We start from the raw sequence: 18,646 nt of genomic DNA, 5'->3' as shown, positions 1-18,646 counted from the left end.
ATTCATGGGAATGGATTCCACGTTCCCTAATTGGAAATGAGAGAAATACACTATTATTTGATTCCTGTGTAGCAATACACTATTAGAGCATGTCTGTGTGTCTGTCTGTAACGGTTGGACTCTTGACTCACTTCCTGGCTGACCTCTTGCTGGTGCAGGTGTTGCTGCTGCTGCTGTGTTCGTTTCCACATGCAGAGGGCGGTTCCAGTTTCAGGAAATCAGGCCTGTTGGTTAATCTTGGAACTGTGAGGAAAAGTTACTGGAAGGTGGTTGAGTCCAACTGGGGGGCGGAATGGATTCACTCTCTATAAGAGAAAAGATATAACACTTGCTTCTTATAGAACGCTTTGGTTGAAAGTGGATTCTGGTGTTTTTAAACATTTGTATTTTTTTAATAAACATAAATAAATTAATAGGTCTACTGGGATTGATACGAACACTGGTGTACAAGTTCTACAATAAGTTGGGGTGTACTTCTATGAACACTTACAATACATAAATGACGTTTTATGTGTTTTCAATCCATTATTATAATATCCCTCTATAACCAATTTGACTTTGATTGTTAATGTGATAAGCATTGGCTAGAGCGTTGCTCTTTTTGTGTACATGTTGTTGAGGATTTGGCTCGGAATGAATTCCTCTTCCCCATTGGAAGATGCCCTCCGTTTGACTGTTATTGTGGTACTTTCCCAGATCCTGAGAGACAGAATGATATCACACGCCACTTGCATATGTTATTGTTGTCTTTTCTTTGGTCTTCGGACAGAGATGCACTCTGTTGGATTTCTGTTTCTCTTTATGCAGAGAGCAACTCCTCTCATCTCTGCTGGAGGGAGTTAACTGCGAGTCGCCTCGGCCAAAGTAAACTCCAGATCAACTCAGATGAGGGGTCAAGTCTATTACTCCATAAGCATGGGTGTGAACAGCACATGTCTACTGTATTGAGCAGCTGAAATAGTTGTGTGTCCACTGTCTTTCGTGTAGCTCACTATTTTTGAGATGAATATTAATCTCATTGACTTCAAATCAAATTGTATTTGTCACATGCGCCGAATACTACAGGTGTGGACCTTACAGTGAAATGCTTACTTACAAGCCCTTAACCAGCAATGCAGTTTTAAGAAAAATACCTAAAAAAAAAAAAGAAATAAAAGTAACAAATAATTAAAAAGCAGACTTGCACTGAATTTAGTGTCAGATAGTTTTTTTTTTTTTTTAGCTAAAAAGTGAAATCCAGTCTGGGATTGGTAAACCATGTTTAAATATTTACACAGTAAACATCTTACAGCGTACATGATTCTGATTTGTTCTCAAGGACCTGTGCCAATGTTCATGAATTAAAATAAGGACAGTTAATCATTCTTTTTGAAGTCTGATAACGGGTAGATGTCATTTGAGATAGGATCCCAATGACTCTCCCCACTGGGCACAGACGCCATTTCAAAGTCTAGTTTTGATTTACATTTGGTTGAGTTGTCAACTAACGTGAAAAAGTTGGATGAAAAAGACAAAATTCCTTTACGTTGATAACATTTTGTTAATCCAATCAGTTTTCCACGTTGATTCAACATCATCACATTGATTTTGGTTGTTGAAATTACGTGGAAACAATGTTGATTCAACCAGTTTTTACCCTAGTGGGTCTCCGTTGTATATGATCATGACACTTGTTGGCTGTGAAATGAGGGCATGCCCTCTGATATTCAGTAGAGGGCAGCAGTGAGTTTATTATTCAAGGTCATATTGGGCTGAAATTGTTAATTGATAGACAATTATTAGACCTACCGAAGTTTCAGTATTTGGGCCTGGTGTTCTAATGTAGTTTATATCAGTAAGGCTGGTCTGAATGTTCGATGCCAGCTGCCCCGCATAGGGATACCTGACATTAAAGCATCTGGCTCCGAGGATCTTCCTTCAGAGACGAGGCCATTCCTCAAACTATTTTAATAAACGTTTATATTGTGTTTTGCTGTATCTGAAGTCCTCATGATGAAGTTGTGATAGATTTTTGTAACCTCACAGAGTATATATGATAAAACCCCAACTTCACTCTGAACTCGATTTTCCAATTGGCCTCTCATTGAGAGACCCTTATTTGACCAGTTTCAGGAAGCTAGGCGTCACTACTTCACAGGAGAGGCATTTGAACGTCATTTTATACATTTTTAGCAAAATGCGTTTTTTGGGGGGCAGTAGTGTCTTCTCTGACATGTGCCTCAATAAATAACTTGTATGCCATCTGTAAATATGAATAAAATTGTGAAGTTATGAGCATAGGTGGTTTAGCCCCGGAAAACGACAGGAATCTTACCGCTATCCATGATTAGCTGAGATAATAGATGGTCAGGACTTCTCGAAGATGAGTTCGGGTTCGTCTGCCATGTAGCATGCTTCTGTCTATAACATGAGATGCTCAGTATGTGTAGATAATCCTTGCTACCACAGCTATATGAAAGATATAATGTTAGCCATGGAGAACTGCAAAAGTGTTGCTACTGCTCTCAACAACATTGCTGCCCTGAATTTAACAGGCGCTATCGACAAAGATCAGTGGGAAAAGTTGTGATGGACTACTTTCTGCACACGGTCAGTGTGAACCGGAGTGACTTGACACAACGGGCCAACCAAGCTGTACCAACCAATTCAACGGCTCAGACACAAGAGGCATGTGGCAGGGTCTACAGTCAATCACGGACTACAAGAAGAAATCCAGACTAAATAACTTTTTTGCCCGCTTTGAGGACAATACAGTGACACTGACACGGCCTGCAACGAAAACATGCGGACTCTCCTTCACTGCAGCCGAGGTGAGTAAGACATTTAAACGTGTTAACCCTCGCAAGGCTGCAGGCCCAGACGGCATCCCCAGCCGCGCCCTCAGAGCATGCGCAGACCAGCTGGCCGGTGTGTTTACGGACATATTCAATCAATCCCTATACCAGTCTGCTGTTCCCACATGCTTCAAGAGGGCCACCATTGTTCCTATTCCCAAGAAAGCTAAGGTAACTGAGCTAAACGACTACCGCCCCGTAGCACTCACTTCCGTCATCATGAAGTGCTTTGAGAGACTAGTCAAGGACCATATCACCTCCACCCTACCCGACACCCTAGACCCACTCCAATTTGCTTACCGCCCAAATAGGTCCACAGACGATGCAATCTCAACCACACTGCACACTGCCCTAACCCATCTGGACAAGAGGAATACCTATGTGAGAATGCTGTTCATCGACTACAGCTCGGCATTCAACACCATAGTACCCTCCAAGCTCGTCATCAAGCTCCAAACCCTGGGTCTCGACCCCGCCCTGTGCAACTGGGTACTGGACTTCCTGACGGGCCGCCCCCAGGTGGTGAGGGTAGGCAACAACATCTCCACCCCGCTGATCCTCAACACTGGGGCCCCACAAGGGTGCGTTCTGAGCCCTCTCCTGTACTCCCTGTTCACCCACGACTGCGTGGCCACGCACGCCTCCAACTCAATCATCAAGTTTGCGGACGACACAACAGTGGTAGGCTTGATTACCAACAACGACGAGACGGCCTACAGGGAGGAGGTGAGGGCCCTCGGAGTGTGGTGTCAGGAAAATAACCTCACACTCAACGTCAACAAAACTAAGGAGATGATTGTGGACTTCAGGAAACAGCAGAGGAAACACCCCCCTATCCACATCGATGGAACAGTAGTGGAGAGGTTAGCAAGTTTTAAGTTCCTCGGCATACACATCACAGACAAACTGAATTGGTCCACTCACACAGACAGCATCGTGAAGAAGGCGCAGCAGCGCCTCTTCAACCTCAGGAGGCTGAAGAAATTCGGTTTGTCACCAAAAGCACTCACAAACTTCTACAGATGCACAATCGAGAGCATCCTGGCGGGCTGTATCACCGCCTGGTACGGCAACTGCTCCGCCCACAACCGTAAGGCTCTCCAGAGGGTAGTGAGGTCTGCACAACGCATCACCGGGGGCAACCTACCTGCCCTCCAGGACACCTACACCACCCGATGTTACAGGAAGGCCACAAAGATCATCAAGGACATCAACCACCCGAGCCACTGCCTGTTCACCCCGCTATCATCCAGAAGGCGAGGTCAGTACAGGTGCATCAAAGCTGGGACCGAGAGACTGAAAAACAGCTTCTATCTCAAGGCCATCAGACTGTTAAACAGCCACCACTAACATTGAGTGGCTGCTGCCAACACACTGACACTGACACTGACACTGACTCAACTCCAGCCACTTTAACAATGGGAATTGATGGGAAATGATGTAAATATATCACTAGCCACTTTAAACAATGCTACCTTATATAATGTTACTTACCCTACATTATTCATCTCATATGCATACGTATATACTGTACTCTATATCATCGACTGCATCCTTATGTAATACATGTATCACTAGCCACTTTAACTATGCCACTTTGTTTACATACTCATCTCATGTATATACTGTACTCGATACCATCTACTGTATCCTGCCTATGCTGCTCTGTACCATCACTCATTCATATATCCTTATGTACATATTCTTTATCCCCTTACACTGTGTATAAGACAGTAGTTTTGGAATTGTTAGTTAGATTACTTGTTGGTTATTACTGCATTGTCGGAACTAGAAGCACAAGCATTTCGCTACACTCGCATTAACATCTGCTAACCACGTGTATGTAACAAATAAAATTTGATTTGATTTGATTTAGGTACAAATAAAACAGAAACGATACAGGATGTCTTACTTAGTTAAGCAGGTGTTCCAATCTGCCGTGAAGCATTCATCCATGGATACGGGTAAGGGTCTAGCTACAGTTGAAACCGGAAGTTTGCATACACCTTAACCAAATACATTTAAACTCCTGACATTTAATCCTAGTAAAAAAAATGCCCTGTCTTAGGTCAGTTAGGATCAACACTTTATTTTAAGAATGTGAAATGTCAGAAAAATAGTAGAGAGAATTATTTATTTCAGCTTTTGTTTCTTTCATCACACTCCCAGTGGGTCAGAAGTTTACATACACTCAATTATTATTTGGTAGCATTGCCTTTAAATTGTTTAAAAAAGCTGGTGTAACTGAGTCAGGTTTGTAGGCCTTCTTGCTCGCACACACTTTTTCAGTTATGCCCACACAATCTATAGGATTGAGGTTAGGGCTTTGTGATGGCCACTCCAATACCTTGACTTTGTTGCCCTTAAGACATTTTGCCACAATTTTGGAAGTGCTTGGGGTAATTGTCCATTTGGAAGACCCATTTGCGACCAAGCTTTAACTTCCTGACTGATGTCTTGATATATTGCTTCAATATATCCACATAATTGTCCTACCTCGTGATGACATCTATTTTGTGAAGTGCACCAGTTCATTCTGCAGCAAAGCACCCCCACAACATGATGCTGCCACCCCCGTGTTTCCCAGTTGGGATGAGGTTCTTCGGCTTGCAAGCCTCCCCCTTTTCCCTCCAAACATAACGATGGTCATAATGACCAAACATATCTTTTTTTTGTTTCATCAGACCAGAGGACATTTCTTCAAAAAGTACAATCTTTGTCCCCATGTGCAGTTGCAAACCGTAGTCTGGCTTTTTTATGGCGGTTTTGGAGCAATGGCATCTTCCTTGCTGAGCGGCCTTTCAGGTTATGTCAATATAGGACTTGTTTTACTGTGTATATAGATACGTTTGTACCTGTTTCCTCCAGCATCTTCACAAGGTCCTTTGCTGCTGTTCTGGGATTGATTTGCACTTTTCGCACCAAAGTATGTTCATCTCTAGGAGACAAAACGCGCCTCCTTCCTGAGCGGTATGACGGCTGAGTGTTTATTTTTCCCATGGTGTTTATACTTGCTTACTACCTTCACGCATTTGGAAATTGCTCCCAAGGGTGAACCAGACTTGTGGAGGTCTACAATTGTTTTTCTGAGGTCTTGGCTGATTTATTTAGATTTTCCCATGATGTCAAGCAAAGAGGCACTGAGTTTGAAGGTAGGCCTTGAAATACATCCACAGGTACACCTCCAATTGACTCAAATGATGTCAATTAGCCTGACAGAAGCTTCTAAAGCTGTGACATTTTCTGGAATTTTCCATGCTGTTTAAAGGCATAGTCAACTTAGTGTATGTAAAATTCTGACCTACTGGAATTGTGATACAGCGAATTATAAGTGAAATAATCAGTCTGTAAACAATTGTTGGAAAAATTACTTGTCATGCACAAGTAGATGTCCTAACCGACTTGCCAAAACTATTGTTTGTTAACAAGAAATTTGTAGAGCAGTTGAAAAACGAGTTTTAATGACTCCAACCTAAATGTATGTAAACTTCCGACTTCAACTGTACATTTTCAGATATTATACGTTTCTAATTTTGTCAGAAAGTCGTTTTCATTTCATGTTAAAGCATACAGTTCGCTAGCTAGCGAACATTAGCTTGCTGGCTCGCTAGCTAATGTTATGTGTATGATCTGTGTAGGAATAGTATTTGTAGTTAGCTTACATTGAACTAAAACTGAAGAAAAATATAATTGCAAAGATTTTACTGAGTTAAAGTTCATATAAGGAAATAAGTCAATTGAAATAAATTCATGACTTGGAATACAGATATGCATCTGTTAGTCACAGATACCTTAAAAAATGGTAGGGGCGTGGATCAGAAAAACCAGTCAGTATCTGGTGAGAACACCATTTGCCTCATGCAGCGTGACATCTCCTTCGCAACGAGTTGATCAGGCTGTTGATTGTGGCCTGTGTAATGTTGTCCCACTCCTCTTCGATGGCTGTGCAAAGTTGCTGGATATTGGTAGGAACTGGAACATGCTGTCGTTCATGTTAATCCAGAGCATCCCAAACATGCCCAATGGGTGACATGTCTGGTGGGTATGGGGGAGCTGAGACATTTTTAGCTTCTAGGAATTGTGTACAGATCCTTTCGATATGCTGAAACATGAGGTGATGGTAGCAGATGAATGGCACGACAATGGGCCTCAGGATCTCATCACGGTATCTCTGTGCATTCAAATTGCCATAGTTAGAATGCAATTGTGTTTGTTGTCCGTAGCTTATGCCAGCCTGTACCATAACCCACCGCCACCATGGGGCACTGTTCACAACGTTAACATAAGCAAACCACTTTCCCACACGACGCCATGCATGTGGTCTGCGGTTGTGAGGCTGGTTGGACGTACTGCCAAATTCTCTAAACCGACGTTGGAGGTGGCTTATGGTAGAGAAATTAACATTAAATTATCTGGCAACATCTCTGGTGGAAATTACTGAAGTCAGCATGCAAATTGCAATAACAGGGATGTAAACACATTTGTGCATGTGGAAAATTTCTGGGATATTTTATTTCAGCTCGTGAAACATGGGACCAACACTTTACATGTTGCATTTATATATTTTTTCAGTGTAGTTGGTTAGCTTTAGCTACCTACAGATTCATACTACTGCATTTCATGCATGGTTGGGATTATGGTTAATTGTTTTACCAAGCTAGCTACATGTCTAAACAAAATACTCCAATTTGCCAGATTGTTACATGACCCATCAAGTTAGCTAGGTGTGTCTGGGGGTGATTACAGCCATCTATTGTATTTAATGAACATGTGTACATGTCTAGACAATACTGACCCATCCACTTAGCTAGATGTGGCAGGGGGGTGGTTAAAGTATTTATTTCACAAGACCCATCAATTTAGACAAGCGTGTCTGTCTAAGCATTATCTAATAATTCTAAAATATTTATGCAATTTTTTTTATCTGGACACAATTTTAATATTACTACTATGCAAATATGCAAGTTACCATTTCACTGTACCTTTTACACCTTCTGTATATTTGAATATTTTTATTGTATTTGATGTGGTGTGGGTTTTCCAGTGACGGTAATGAGAAGAACAACATGTGAAAACCTTGTGAAGACTTACAGAAAACCTTTGACCTCTGTCATTTGCCAACAAAGGGTATATAACAAAGTATTGAGATAAACTTTTGTTATTGACCAAATACTTATTTTCCACCATCATTTGCAAATAAATTCATTAAAAATCCTACAATGGGATTTTCTGGATTTTTTTCTCTATAAATAAATTTGATTTGATTTGATTTCATTCTCTATCTGCACTGTGAAGCGCCGTCCAATGAGTTTTGAAGCATTTGCTTGAATCTGAGCAGATAATATAGCCCGAAACACTTCAGAATTCATCCTGCTACTTTTGTCAGCAGTCACATCATCAATAAATGCAAGTGAACCAGTTCCATTAGCACCCATACATGCCCACGCCATAACACCACCTCCACCATGCTTCACAGATGAGGTGGTATGCTTCGGGATCATGAGCAGTTCCTTCCCTTCTCCATACTCTTCTCTTCCCATCATTCTGGTACAAGTTAACCTTTGTCTCATCTGTGAATAGGATGTTGTTCCAGAACTGTACAGGCTTTTTTACATGTTTTTTTTGGCAAACTCGAATCTGGTCTTCCTGTTTTTGAGGCTTACGAATGGTTTACATCTTGTGGTAAACCCTCTGTATTTACTCTGGTGAAGTCTTCTCTTAATTGTTGACTTTGACACAGACACGCCTACCTCCTAGAGGGTGTTCTTGATCTGGCCAACTGTTGTGACTCAGGTTTTTCTTCACCAGGGAAAGAATTATTCTGTCATCCATCACAGTTGTTTTCCGTGGTCTTCTTGGACCTTTGGTGTTCCTGAGCTCACCAGTGCGTTCTTTCTTTTTAAGAATGTACCAAACAGTTGATTTGGCCACACCTAATGTTTTTGCTGTCTCTCTGATGGGTTTGTTTGGATTTTTCAGCCTAATGATGGCTTGATTTGCTGGACAGCCCTTTGGACTTCATATTGAGGGTTAACAGCAACAGATTCCAAATGCAAATGCCACACTTGAAATCAAGTCTAGACCTTTTATATGCTTACTTGTAAATTAACTAATGAGGGAATAACACACACACCTGGCCATGGAATAGCTGAGCAGCCAATTGTCCAATTACTTTTGTTCCCTTAAAAATGGGGGGACCACATACAGAAAGTGCTGTAATTCCTATACCGTTCACCTGATTTTGATGTAAATACCCTCAAATTAAATCTGAAAGTCTGCACTTTCAGCTCATATTCATTATTTAATTTCAACTCCAATATACTGTGGTAGACAGATCAAGTGTATTTTTACCTGGAGTTTTTCCTCATTGTAGGCTACTACTTTCACCACTTTTAGTCTTGAAATCTTTGGTTGTTTACTACACTACCTTACTCACTCTGTTTAGCACATGGCCTCACATGTGAATCCTTAAAGAGATAGGTAGGGTTTAGGCTTAAGAGGGTGTGAACGATGCTTAATAGGTGTAGAAATAGAAGAGCTCTCCAGTAGGTGTGCCAAAAATTCAAGGGCCATTTTCTCAAATAAGTTTATTAACTTTCAAAGCAGAAATACTTTCCAATTGTTCCTCAACTGCAGTGTATTACATACCATTTTGTAGCTCTGAGTCTCTATTTTTATCCAATGTAAAAAAAAACACAATTTCAAATTTTACAACATAAGACCGATTCGATGTGGTCGGTCACTTCTATTGTAAGATAAACAATCTACTACCAATTGGACAGTCAATCAATCAAATGTATTTATAAAGCCCTTTTTACATCAGCCGCTAGACTGAAACCAAGCCTAAAACCCCAAACAGCAAGCAATGCAGAAGCACGGCCCAGTCACTGTTCTTTCTATAAATTCTACTCTTTCATATTATGAAACATTTACAGTGAACAGGGTAATGGAAATTGGAAACCATTCCCCCCCCCCAAAAAAAATATCTAAACCGGTCTTGTTTTCTTTCTGAACCTTAAAATGTAACGTTATGACTATAACAACTGTTCCCTGAAGGAGGGAAACGAGGTACCACATGCAGTACTTTGGGGAGTCACACTCTCGTGACTTTGGTTGAAGGATCTACAATCACACCTGACAAGGTCAATGAACTCCCCTCTTCACTGGAAGCCACGCATACCACAGGTGATATGCTGTGGCCCGGATTCATTCCTTCAATTTAATACCACTCTTCATCGAGCGCAGGAATGGGCGGTGCGGGGCCAAGCAGGTGTTGTACCTCGTTTCCCTCCTCCAGGGAGCAGTAGTTATAGTCATAACGTTACGTTCCCTTTCAGTCATAGTACAACATACTATGTGGGGAAATATAATCACGCCCCAAGCCGACCCCATGGATACTAAATGAAACAGCCCATGGCAGACCAGACCTGACCCTGCCATATGGGGCAGTCTGGGTATTGCACACACTGGCTAGTAACTTTACCCTGTCCCAGCCATAAGCACACTGTGTACTATACTGGGAGCAGTGACATCCAAGCATTAAAACTTCACAAAAGTGTGTGGTGATGCCCAACTCGCCGCAGCACAAATATATCCTATAGTAAACCCTTTAAAAAAGTGGGCGCGTCCCCCGCTGGGTAACCCTTGCCCCAGGTAACCCTTGCTGCTGTATGCATCCACAATCCAGTGGGAGAGAGAACTGTCGCAAGCATTGTCCGTTCAATGTACTGCATGTACATAAAGCTCGTACCGGACACAGGGCATGTAATCTTATACCTTCTGTATATTTGAATATTTTTATTGTATTTGATGTGGTGTGGGTTTTCCAGTGACGGTAATGAGAAGAACAACATGTGAAAACCTTGTGAAGACTTACAGAAAACCTTTGACCTCTGTCATTTGCCAACAAAGGGTATATAACAAAGTATTGAGATAAACTTTTGTTATTGACCAAATACTTATTTTCCACCATCATTTGCAAATAAATTCATTAAAAATCCTACAATGGGATTTTCTGGATTTTTTTCTCTATAAATAAATTTGATTTGATTTGATTTCATTCTCTATCTGCACTGTGAAGCGCCGTCCAATGAGTTTTGAAGCATTTGCTTGAATCTGAGCAGATAATATAGCCCGAAACACTTCAGAATTCATCCTGCTACTTTTGTCAGCAGTCACATCATCAATAAATGCAAGTGAACCAGTTCCATTAGCACCCATACATGCCCACGCCATAACACCACCTCCACCATGCTTCACAGATGAGGTGGTATGCTTCGGGATCATGAGCAGTTCCTTCCCTTCTCCATACTCTTCTCTTCCCATCATTCTGGTACAAGTTAACCTTTGTCTCATCTGTGAATAGGATGTTGTTCCAGAACTGTACAGGCTTTTTTACATGTTTTTTTTGGCAAACTCGAATCTGGTCTTCCTGTTTTTGAGGCTTACGAATGGTTTACATCTTGTGGTAAACCCTCTGTATTTACTCTGGTGAAGTCTTCTCTTAATTGTTGACTTTGACACAGACACGCCTACCTCCTAGAGGGTGTTCTTGATCTGGCCAACTGTTGTGACTCAGGTTTTTCTTCACCAGGGAAAGAATTATTCTGTCATCCATCACAGTTGTTTTCCGTGGTCTTCTTGGACCTTTGGTGTTCCTGAGCTCACCAGTGCGTTCTTTCTTTTTAAGAATGTACCAAACAGTTGATTTGGCCACACCTAATGTTTTTGCTGTCTCTCTGATGGGTTTGTTTGGATTTTTCAGCCTAATGATGGCTTGATTTGCTGGACAGCCCTTTGGACTTCATATTGAGGGTTAACAGCAACAGATTCCAAATGCAAATGCCACACTTGAAATCAAGTCTAGACCTTTTATATGCTTACTTGTAAATTAACTAATGAGGGAATAACACACACACCTGGCCATGGAATAGCTGAGCAGCCAATTGTCCAATTACTTTTGTTCCCTTAAAAATGGGGGGACCACATACAGAAAGTGCTGTAATTCCTATACCGTTCACCTGATTTTGATGTAAATACCCTCAAATTAAATCTGAAAGTCTGCACTTTCAGCTCATATTCATTTTTTAATTTCAACTCCAATATACTGTGGTAGACAGATCAAGTGTATTTTTACCTGGAGTTTTTCCTCATTGTAGGCTACTACTTTCACCACTTTTAGTCTTGAAATCTTTGGTTGTTTACTACACTACCTTACTCACTCTGTTTAGCACATGGCCTCACATGTGAATCCTTAAAGAGATAGGTAGGGTTTAGGCTTAAGAGGGTGTGAACGATGCTTAATAGGTGTAGAAATAGAAGAGCTCTCCAGTAGGTGTGCCAAAAATTCAAGGGCCATTTTCTCAAATAAGTTTATTAACTTTCAAAGCAGAAATACTTTCCAATTGTTCCTCAACTGCAGTGTATTACATACCATTTTGTAGCTCTGAGTCTCTATTTTTATCCAATGTAAAAAAAAACACAATTTCAAATTTTACAACATAAGACCGATTCGATGTGGTCGGTCACTTCTATTGTAAGATAAACAATCTACTACCAATTGGACAGTCAATCAATCAAATGTATTTATAAAGCCCTTTTTACATCAGCCGCTAGACTGAAACCAAGCCTAAAACCCCAAACAGCAAGCAATGCAGAAGCACGGCCCAGTCACTGTTCTTTCTATAAATTCTACTCTTTCATATTATGAAACATTTACAGTGAACAGGGTAATGGAAATTGGAAACCATTCCCCCCCCCCAAAAAAAATATCTAAACCGGTCTTGTTTTCTTTCTGAACCTTAAAATGTAACGTTATGACTATAACAACTGTTCCCTGAAGGAGGGAAACGAGGTACCACATGCAGTACTTTGGGGAGTCACACTCTCGTGACTTTGGTTGAAGGATCTACAATCACACCTGACAAGGTCAATGAACTCCCCTCTTCACTGGAAGCCACGCATACCACAGGTGATATGCTGTGGCCCGGATTCATTCCTTCAATTTAATACCACTCTTCATCGAGCGCAGGAATGGGCGGTGCGGGGCCAAGCAGGTGTTGTACCTCGTTTCCCTCCTCCAGGGAGCAGTAGTTATAGTCATAACGTTACGTTCCCTTTCAGTCATAGTACAACATACTATGTGGGGAAATATAATCACGCCCCAAGCCGACCCCATGGATACTAAATGAAACAGCCCATGGCAGACCAGACCTGACCCTGCCATATGGGGCAGTCTGGGTATTGCACACACTGGCTAGTAACTTTACCCTGTCCCAGCCATAAGCACACTGTGTACTATACTGGGAGCAGTGACATCCAAGCATTAAAACTTCACAAAAGTGTGTGGTGATGCCCAACTCGCCGCAGCACAAATATATCCTATAGTAAACCCTTTAAAAAAGTGGGCGCGTCCCCCGCTGGGTAACCCTTGCCCCAGGTAACCCTTGCTGCTGTATGCATCCACAATCCAGTGGGAGAGAGAACTGTCGCAAGCATTGTCCGTTCAATGTACTGCATGTACATAAAGCTCGTACCGGACACAGGGCATGTAATCTTTGTTGCTCTTCAGAAGCAAAATGGGAGGAAAAGGTAAATAGCAACAAAAAAAAAGCTAAGGACCTGTAGGACATCACCATGACTTTCGGGGCGAAGGCCGCATTGGGACTCAACGTGACATTAGAGTCGTCCGGGACGAACTGAGTACAGGAAGGGTGTACTGATAACACATGGAGGTCCCCAACACGTTTAGCCGAGGCCAATACCATGAGCAGGCAGGTTTTGTAGGAGAGGATCTTCAGATCTTCAGTGGGGGCAGCACACAGTGCCTCCAAAACCAGCGCCAAGTCCCATGTGGGCGCAATAAGTTAGAGACCGGTCTGAGACTACGTACACCTTCGTACAGCGCACCCCACCATCGGGGGGATGTGTCTGTCGTGATCACCTTTGCGGGATTCAACTCAGCCCATGGGAGCCCCTGACAATAGCAAAGGGTCCCACCACTGGTCCATGGCCAGTAGGCCTGACCTGGAACCTGAAGCGACCATCCTAGACTGCGAGATGCATCCAGGTGAGTGGCTAGCACTCAGCGCCGGAAGGGCCATATCAACAATAGCCCCACGGGAATGATTTCCATCACAGAAGCCATCATCCCTAATAGGCATAGGCACTGGCGAAAACGCACTGTGTGAACCAGACTAAATTTGGCACAGCAGAACCAGAACCCGGACACCCTCCGTGGGGATTGAAAAGCGTGATACGTGAGTGAGTCTAGCTCGAGACCCGGGTATGGAATGTGCCGAGATGGAGTTTCTGGTTTCTTATGAAGCCTAGAGACTAAAATGGGACAGTAGCATGGATGTGTGTAACACTGCTTGCCCCCTCAACTCAGCCGCCACCAGCCAATCGCTGTAATAGCCGGCAGCGTTCTGATTTTGTCAAATATGAGGTGCTTGCTGAGGGCATGTAGGTCTAGAATGGGACCCAAAGTCCCGCCCTTTTCGTAACCAGGAATACTGTTTGCTCCAGCAGTCCCGGATCTTCGACATAGGAGCCACTCGGATTGCCAGCTTCTTGAGACAGGAGGATATTTCCGCCCTCAAAATGGCCACTGAGGCCTCGGAAACAGTCAACTTGATAACGCTACAGAAGCCTAGGGCACTCACAACAAATTGTAGTACCCTGTTGTCACTGTTGTCACCTGTTGTCACCCTGCATGATCCAGGGTGACACTGCGCATGTGCGGAGCAGACAGAGAGACTCCGGTGAAATGCCATCTGAAGGGGCAGGATGCCACCTTGTGGACTGGAAGAGGTTGGTTCTTCTTCCATGTACACCACTCTTGATTACCGTGTGTCTGAACATGGAGAAGGAACACTTTTAATCAAACTCACATATGGGAGACATCACTTTTAACACACAGTGATGTACCCCGATTGGCCGTGCGACTTGGGGGTACTGTTGTCACGACGAGCTTTCATTGGTTTAGATGGGAAAATGCATTTCGGTAACCGGCTGGCACCCAGCTCTGGACCGCATGGATTAAAAATAGACACAGGGAAAAAACTATATAACTTTATTACTCTACCGACCAGTCATAGGTACTGGCGACAAAGTGCCTTGTAACCTAGCTGGAAACGGGACAGACAGCTCTGAAAAACGGACCCCTTCTGTTCTAATTTGATTCCCATTAATGAAAATGGTTTGGGGGCTCATATGAGTCACAGAGACTATTTGTGGTCATGTCCAACCCTGCTCGTTCCTGCGACTCCGCTACCAACAACTAATCGCCTGTAGAGCCCATAACCTGTACCACTAGACACCTCATAGGGACTAATGAGCTACAAGCAGGAATCGGGAATGATACCAGCAATTAGCCACCTATGGGGGAGGGGCACTCCCTTGTGGTCAGTGACCCAACTTTTCACTCTCATCTTGGGGAGATTGATGTACCCCTTGAACTACGTGGAACGTGGGTAACATAGCGGTCAGCGTTAAACATGGACAAGCTTCCAACATACACTGTGCTTCCGTGAGACTGTATAGCCTGCATGGGGCCTTCAGCACACAAAGTCCAGGACATGAGCATGCTCTACCACTATGGGATGGTTTAGAAGGTGCGACTTCTCATTTTCCAATTGTTTGTTTTAGTAGGGTGAATCGAGGTGAAGAGCGGAATAATTGAAGGAATTAATCCGAGCCTCGCGCTCATCACCTGTGGAAGGCGGGGCTTACAGAGAGGTGCGGATTTCATTGGCCTTGTCAGGCGTGATTGTAGATCCTTTAACCGAAATCGTGAGAGTGCGACTCCCAATAATATGTTGTACTGAAGTTGTCTGACTGAAAGGGAACGCCTCATACTTTTCCTTGTGACTGCTGAAGGAAAACACAATGGTTGGGAGTGTAGCCTACCTTTGGCACAGTTTGAGAAGCTAGGGACAGGGTCTTTTTGTGATGACTGGATTATGTATTCATTAAAATCACATCTATACTGCTCCCCAAACAAGTTGTCAGGCTGGGAGCCAGCTTACACCGCATCAGTACTTTTACGAGTGGGCCCCCCAGAAACCTTCAGCGAGACTGTTTTTAGTGGCGCTTGCTGCAAATGGAAACACTTAGCTCTTACAATAAATTACCCTGCAGCCAATGATGGTGATGCCACACTGCACAGGCCCCCAGCCCTGCCACTCTGCCCGGTCAGAGAGACACGTACACATAGCAGCAGTGTTTGGATTGCGCAAAGCAATCATTATGGGTGATGGAATGATGATGTGCAACATTAGGTCTTCTCAGAGGCAGAGATGGACAGAGTGTAATGGTAACTGTGATACTAGAGTACAGTACATTTGCAAATGAGTTTTCAAATGCAACATGAGAATGGGGTTGTTGTACTAGGGTGTAGTGTCCTCTGGTGAAGTGTGATAAAGGCAAGAGATAACATAGTGCTCTCTCTGGCTTCCCCCCTGGGTTGAGATTGGGTTCGTGTCAGGATAAAGTTGAGTGTTTGGCTCTTGATTTTCTGGAGGAAAATAGACAAACAACCATTCGTGTTGGTGGAGGTCACTACTCTAGGGTTCTCAAAACGCAACTCTGGACCTCGAAGCCAGTCCCACTGTGTTTGTCCATTGTTTTCCTCTAATCTATGACTGATTTAGACCTGCGACACTAGGTGGGTGCAATTACTTTTCAGGTAGAACAGAAAATCAGCAGGCTCCGGAGCTCGAAGGGTAAGAGTTGAATATCCCTGCTCTAGGGCAATACCCATAACTCTCCAAAGTACTGCAATTCAGTATAGACACTACTATTCTGAATCTGCTTTGTATGATTAAAATATACATGATAAAACTTCTATACGCTATTGTCAAATTGAGTGGCCCTTTTTCAGCCAACCAATGCCACACCCTCTTTTTACCAGACTCCGATGGGGTCAAGTTCAAACATTATGACAACACACTTAAAGGTACTTTACTTTAAACTGCTGTATTAGATGTCCAGGTGCAAAAGGAAATAATAGTTACCAAATAAGTGTTGCCTTTGCCTAAGACCACATACCAAAATAAATAATCGTAATTATCATGCCTGCTGGTGTTAACTTGTTTGACCACCTAGGGATGTACACTGAACAAAAATATAAACGCAACATGGAAAGTGTTGGTCCCATGTTTCATGAGCTGAAATAAAAGATCCCAGAAATGTTCCATATGCACATAAAGCGTATTTCTCTCGAATTTTGTGCACACATTTGTTTACATCCCTTTTAGTGAGAATTTCTCATTTGCCAAGATGATCCTTCCACCTGACAGGTGTGGCATATCAATAATCTGATTAAACAGCATGATCATTACACATGTGCACCTTGTGCTGGGGACAATAAAAGACCACTCTGAAATGTGCAGTTTTGTCACACAACACAATGCCACAGATGTCTCAACTTTTGAAGAAGGGTGTAGTTGGCATGCTAACTTCTGTAATGTCCACCAGAGCTATTGCCAGATCATTGAATGTTAATTTCTCGACCATATAACGCCTCCAACGTCCTTTTAGAGAATTTGGCATTACCTCCAACCGGCCTCAACCACAGACCACGTGTATGGCGTCGTGGTGGTGGTGTTATGGTATGGGCAGGCAGGCATAAGCTACGGACAATTAACACAATTGCATTTTATCGATGACAATTTCAATGCACAAAAATACCGTGACGAGATCCTGAGGCCCATTGTGAGGCCCATTTTTTACAAGGTTTCTGTGACCAACAGATACATACAATGTATCTGTATTCCCAGTCATGTGAACTCCATAGATTAGGGCCTAACGAATTTATTTCAATTGACTGATTTCCTCATATTCATCATATGAACTGTAACGCAGTAAAATCAATGTGTAATGGCCTTGGTTATAGCTAAATAGAAGAGACTTTTATTTATGAACATTTGAACATCTTGGCCATGTTCTATTATAATCTCCACCTGGCACAGCCAGAAGAGGACTGGCCACCCCTCATAGCCTGGTTCTTCTCTAGGTTTCTTCCTAGGTTTTGGCCTTTCTAGGGAGTTTTTCCTAGCCACCGTGCTTCTACACCTGTATTGCTTGCTGTTCGGGGTTTTAGGCTGGGTTTCTGTACAGCACTTTGAGATATCAGCTGATGTACGAAGGGCTTTATAAATACATTTGATTTGATTTGATCTGTAGGTTCTTTTCAATGTGTTACCACATTTATGAACAAATGACATGTGGCTGTATACTAAGTAGCCATGTTCCCAACTGCCCTCATGCTCTAGCTCATGCTCACAAGTAACAATATGAATTAACACACAATGAAATTGTTGCATGTTGCGTTTATATTTTTGTTCAGTTTAATTGCAGCTGACCAAACAGATTGTTGTTGAAATATTGCCCCGCTGTTATAGCTGCGTTGTGTTTTCACCGAGAGGGCCGGCGGCGCAACCATAACAAACACAGCTGAATGTGGGGTTTACATTTCAGCTGGATGACGGTGCACGCAGCATCTGGGTGGGACTTGGGAAAAGGGAGCTCGACCATCCGCTGTGCTATGTCTGGCCACCGGCCAGCATGGTAAGCAGAGACCTGACAGTAAGCAGAGACCTGACAGTACGACTGACCTGTGAAGTCATTGTCCAGATGCACTTCAAAATGTCCAAATGCAAATAATACATAAAGAGACAGAATCATTTATAGGTTGTGCACAACATAATGAATGCAGGGACTACAGGAGCGTGTTTGACAAAGTAAAGCCATGCCAGACAAAGGGGTTTCAAATTAAATGAGGGTGTGGACCGACAAGGTCAGGTCAGAGA

Source organism: Oncorhynchus clarkii, chromosome 20 (genome assembly GCF_045791955.1).
Source record: "Oncorhynchus clarkii lewisi isolate Uvic-CL-2024 chromosome 20, UVic_Ocla_1.0, whole genome shotgun sequence".
In the NCBI taxonomy this organism is placed as follows: Eukaryota; Metazoa; Chordata; class Actinopteri; order Salmoniformes; family Salmonidae; genus Oncorhynchus; species Oncorhynchus clarkii.
Note: the sequence above shows the minus strand (reverse complement) of the source record.